Source organism: Acyrthosiphon pisum, chromosome A1 (genome assembly GCF_005508785.2).
Source record: "Acyrthosiphon pisum isolate AL4f chromosome A1, pea_aphid_22Mar2018_4r6ur, whole genome shotgun sequence".
NCBI classification, from domain to species: domain Eukaryota; kingdom Metazoa; phylum Arthropoda; class Insecta; order Hemiptera; family Aphididae; genus Acyrthosiphon; species Acyrthosiphon pisum.
Window position 1 is genome coordinate 36,068,982 of NC_042494.1, and position 6,587 is coordinate 36,075,568.

Below are 6,587 nucleotides of genomic sequence, written 5' to 3' on the forward strand. Positions count from 1 at the left end.
TGTATGTCAGTATAACAATAATATTGCAAATTTTAAAATCCTCCCATTTCGAAATGGCACAATATTAAGGGCTCATTTTCTTACAGAGTCCTAAGCTACTCGAGATTCATTTGCGTCTTAAATTTCAAAAGTTTATCTTAAGAGGAAACAGAGATATGGGTTAGAAAAACTGGGCGAATTGGTTCGTGTAAAGATACACTGGCGTTGCTGGAATTTGGCCTGGCGCACTATCGTGCGCTCAGATCAGGCCAATAAATTATAGTCAATACAGTATTTATTGTTTTTGAATAAAGTTGGCTATAACACAATAGACTATTGAAGGTACCTACCTATAATATTATAATAGGAAATTTAACTGACAAAAATAAATCAAAAAATAATAATTTATCGTGCAAAAATCGAATGGAATCCCAAGTACCTATTTACTAACACTAATTTAAACACAGGTAATCGCAGTGGTAAAAATTATCGTGATTTATTAGTAGTAGCTACTAGTAGGTATATAGAAGCTATATTATTTTCAGCTTATCCAATAACTCGTTGCCTATAAAATATCTTGGTACCTATACTTAGTTACGTCTCTGGTATCTAACAATTTCGTAGGTAACTTAGTAACTGTACTTACGTCTGCATAGTCTGTACACATAGTATTATACAAATATTTGTAAACTGTAATAACTATTTTATACACAAATATGTGAGTTTCATTTCAAACTGCATAGAATAAAGTATTTAGGTATACCTACCTACTTTTGTTATTGAAGATTCACAAGCTTATCACTTATCACATATATTAAGAATATTATAATGAAAACGCTGTTAACTGTCAATCACATATAATTGGTCCTTACTCCTATTACAATCGAGTAAGTATTATCTATCTACTATAGATAGTATCTAATTTATAGGTAACAGCCATAGATATATACAACACACTAGATAGCCGTCTCCTTCTTGTCATGGAAGTCAGCCGCCATTTACAAAGCAGGCAATGTTTACAAAATAATATTATCATAGTATATATGTATAGATAAATATATATGTATATAAATAAATGTAAAATAAATGTAAATGGCGACTGACTTCAATATCGGCCACCACCGTAGTACAAAGACGGCTATCTAGTTGTTGTATATATCTATGGTAACAGCGTTGTGGATGTCCGTATCTCTTTTTATATTTTATGATGAAGGCTTCCATTATGATATAATTTTTAGCCAATCAACCATCAAAGACGTACCTACTTAAAGTACGTTTAAGTAATTAAACACAGATTACCATCCTAATCAATAAAACCCACATACTTGGACTTATTTGAGTATAAATAATTATTAAATTTTACTAAAATGTAAATGTAAAATTTAAATTGGTTTGTCTCAATATTAATTTGATAAATTTTAAATATTTTAAGATATTGACGGTGTAATTCAATAGAAAAATGGATTCTCTAATGAAGTATTACGATGAACTAAAGAAGACTCTCGAGTTGGTCAATAAAAATAATGACCAAATTACCACTAAATATAATAAAATTGTTATTAGATATGAAAATACTTTAAAAGGTGAGTCTATTAGACTATAAATAGTACCTATATAATTGCCATCACATTATTTTTATCACGACCAATTGTCCAGACTCCAGATACTCAAAAAGATAAACTTTTTCAACTATTTTCCAACATTGCTTTATACATTTTGGTATGGAACAATAAAATAAATAATCACTTATTGGCTATTACAGTACCTACTACCAATATTGTAGTCTTGATTGTTTTTCTTGTGATTAAATAATTAATAAACAACTAGATAATAGGTATTTCCAGTGACAACTAGTTAATTAAAATAATCTAAAAAAATGTTTTAGTTCATTTTTTTTTTTTTTTAGTTTAGTGTCTAATATCTATAGTCTATACTATATACTGCAAACACAAGTTTACAGTCTATACAGGTACCACAAGTGATTCAGATCAGATCGTATCAAAAAATTTTAAAAAAATTAAGAAAATATGTTAAATACATTTTCTGTTAAATCGTTAATTTTCATAATTTTAAAGATAAGAAGTGATGTACTTACTATTGTGCTACTTTCGAATGTTCATATACAATTTAAAGCCAATTTGGATATAGTGTTAGTTATTTATTATTTATTTGCTCTAAGAATCGTTTTAAAATTGTATTTAGTTAGGTAGATCGTAATTCGTAGGTAGGAACCTACATACCTAGGTACTTAATTTATATACTTATATCTCGAATATTCTGACACTTCTTTACCACACTAGTACAGTAGTACACTATAGTCTATACTCTAATCCAGTGTTTGGAAAGAACGTCGTTCATGAACGCACGTTCACGCGTTCCCGTTCATTTTTAGTGAACGACGTTAATATTTTTAACGAACTTGATCGATTTTTAATACGTTCAATTTATTTACCCTTTAATAAATATATTTATAAAATATATTAATTAATTATATTATATATAAGTCTAAATAGTATTTTTATTTTTGGCTTGAGTTGTATATGTTTGTAGGCTTTTATATTAAAGGCTCGGTCAAACAGAAAGTGGGCTGCCCGCGCGGACACTGTAAAATAATACAAAGACCGCTTGCCCGCCGCAGTCCACGTACCCATAAACCATGGCGGACGAAAAGTCCAGGTACAAAAAGTCCGGATTAATTTTTTGATTGCCGGACAAAAAGTCACCCTCTGTTTGACTGAGCCTTTACAGCAGGTAAATGATTCATAAAAAAAATGTATAAAAAATAAATGAACGACCCAATGAACGCGTTTATTTTTTGAAAGAACGTGAACGCGTTCATTTGAAAAAAAACACGAACGTGAACGTGAACGAGTTCCTTTTTTAAGGACTGAACGTGAACGAGTTCATTTTTTTAGTGAACGTTCCGAACACTGCTCTAATCCTTTCATAAAAAATTATAGTGCTGGTATGAAAAGGATTAAACTACAAGTGTAATGAATTTCCACTTAATTTTATAGAAATGAACAATCTACAACAAGAAAATAAAAAATTAGAAGAATATATTACTGAAATAAAAAACTATAGTGAGATGATTGAGAAAACCAAACAGGAAAATGATTATTTACAAATGGTCTACGATAAAAATATTTCAACAATATCCAGCAAGTTTATAAGTTCATACATTTTTTTTAATTTTAATAATAATAATTCCTATATCAAAACTTTTTTAGAACTTAAAGAAGAAATGTTTAACAGTAATCAAGTATCGTTTGATAAATTATTACCCTCGGATCTAAATGATGACATTTTGGGGTTCGATTCAGTTTCACTTACAGTATCGAAATCTGTACCTATACATCTATATCTAGCTTATTATTTTTTTGATTTTTTTTTTAATTATGTATGAATAAAGTTTTCAAATATGTCATTTATAGGAAATACAAATAGATCCTCAATATGAATCATATGGATGTCTTTATCATAAAATACAAAATGATTCTACAGACTTCCATAACACCGTGACTTCTTTGTTTGATTCAATGAAACAGACAAACATGATAATTGAAACAGAAATAGATTATCTAAAGTCAGTAAGTGTATTTAGCGTTGGCGCAATTTATTAGGTACTCAAATTTTTAAGGGTCGTATTATACTCGTACAATATACAATATTGTATTTTTTGCTACAACAACTTATAGTTTTTAAAAGTAGGTAACAAAAAATGCATGTACCAGGTAACCACATTACTACATTAGTGCATAAAAATTCAAACTACGTGCATATTATAAATAATATAAACTTTTAATACTGATTATGAGTATGCACAAAAAAGTTAACTTTATAGGTATTTCAACAGATTGCATCAATCAAAAATTTAATGTTAAACAGATAAATTATTAAACTAATATTCAACGCGGATGTGTTCGTTTATTTCAAATTTACTTTTGACTAATATTCTGTTCTTTTACTATTAAGTGTAGTCAACAAAGTGGATTCATAATATTTCATATTGTGATCTACAGCTATCATACTTAAATATTGTAGCTGTGGTTTACGATGATGATGCTGTGAATAATTAACGTGACAACGTAAGGGAACTTATAACTAAGTAGGTACCTGTACTGGCTATACTAAGGAGATCGTCCATGTATAATTATTACGTAACTAAGTTTTTTGACATTAAGATAACTCTTATTTATTATTACTTATTATTATTGTAGAAAATTGAATTTAAAATTCATATTGCTTTTTTTTTATTATTAAAATTACAAAGATACCATAAACTCATCAATTATAGTTTATACTTTATATGATCTATGATGTATAATGTATATATTAATAATTAATATATTATAACCAACGATATTTGTATCATGAAAAGGTTGCTAGACAAACAACTGAAACAGTCGAGGTAGTAAAAAAACTATTAATTAGAATTTTGCAAGATGACCAAGGAGCAATACAAGAAGTAATATAAATAATAAAAACATATAAATCATGTAAGCGAAACTTATTTAATTATGACGTGTATTTTACAGATAGTAAAAATACAATGTATTTTGGAACGAATCAAACTGGATATTTCTACTCATTTGGACGTATTAAAGTTAGATTTGAAATCACTGGGAAATCGTGAGAAAATCAAAATACCTACTTACACATACAATAATTATTCTTCTTGGTACTTGAAAAAACTTAGCGTTCGACGTTTATTTCGTATATGGAGCAATATGATCATCAATAATGTTAATATGTCCATTGAAAAAACCAGCAACTAAGTTTTGAATATTGTTATTTTACCTTATTAAGTTTTGTTCTTTAAATAGTTCTTGAAGAATTGTATATATAACTTTCATGTATATTATAAAATATAAACGTTCGAGAATTATATTCAATTATTTATTACAAAACTAATATAAATTATACTCCTTGATATGAATAATTTTATTTTGTATTAATTTTACAATGATGTGTTTTATTTTCACCCATCCTCACCCTTTGGAGCAGTAAAATGCTTCGATTTTCTTCTTCGCAGCATCTTTTCTGGCTGTAAAGTGAATTTAGTTTGTACTTTGGGGATCAAAGGTAAAAGATTCCAAGTAGTTTTCAAAACTCAGGTAAAACTAAAAATAATTATGGAAAATCTGAGATTTTTACGCAAAACTACCTAATTTTCGAAAAAATCTATTTTATTTTTTGATGTAGGTACCTACCTAACTCTAAAAAAAATAAATGTAGATACATGCAATTTTCACCGAATATTTATAGGTATTGGAATTTCCTGTACCTATGCCATAACATTTTGATTCTTTTTTAGTTATTTATATAGGCACGGAAATGTAATACAATAGATACCTCATCATTTGTTATAATAGCAGTTGAGATATAATAAAGATATAGGCTATAGCATGATTTTTTTCTACAAGTATTCAAAGGTCAAATTTTGACAAAATTCATCAGAATTCAAAATCTTGAAAATGTGCAAGTTATTTTGTAGAAAAATGTAGAAAATATTAAAAACATGTTCAATTTTTATAAATAAAAATATGTCCTTAAGGACAGAACTGCGAAGTGGAAAATTATAAAACTGATCTATGTAATAATAATTGTGTGTGTACTATACTGAAGCAAAACGGAAAACGATTGAAAGATCGATTAATTTTAACCCGTGTGAAGTCGGGTAATACAACTAGTTGATAATAAAACTACAGTTTACTCATGTTGTATATTATTTACTTCATACACCAAATAAAATAAATTCAACTACCTATCTACAGGAAAATAGATTCATCATTGTTGACAGGAGTAAAATAATGGAAATTAAATTTCCAATATACAAATAAATGAATATATCAAATATCAATTAAATAGGTACCTACCTAATAATTTGCAGTATTAAAAATGTAATCATACATTTAGCTATTTAAAACATATTATATTTTTAAAAAATGAATAATACTATATGTAGGCAATAGTTATAATTTATGCTATCATAATAATAAAAGAAAATTTCATATCGATACTCTACGCCTAGACGTGGGCGCTGCGCAAAGCGCATGGCTTTGCCAGACTTCGCCGGGAGGAAACTAAAGGCCGCAGGTCTGTTGGCGGCGATAAAGCTCCCCAATATCAAAATATATCGCTTACGGTACACTTCACCTGAGCGAGTGATACGAATTTGCAACTATATTAAAAAATCTAAAGAAGGCGTAAGTAAAATATTCAATAAAACATTGTAGTCATTACCTATTGATTTTGATTTTAATATTATTTAGAATATTACACTCTGAATTAATTAATATAATTTGGATTCTTAATATAGCGGACAGTTTAATTTTGTCCAAAATTAATATTGTAGTTAGGTACATTTAACTTTTCTTTGAATAACTCTGTGAATTATTTAAAGGAATTTAGTTCAAATTATTTTAAATTAGAGTTATTATAAATGTAAATGTTTTTAAATACAATATAACCATTTCGGATAAATTGTAATATTTTATAGGGATATAATTTTAATATTATAATTTACAGTAAATTATGACCATAATAATTTATAACTTATACTTCTAATAGAGAAAATACTAAATATAGTCAAAAAACTTTTCATT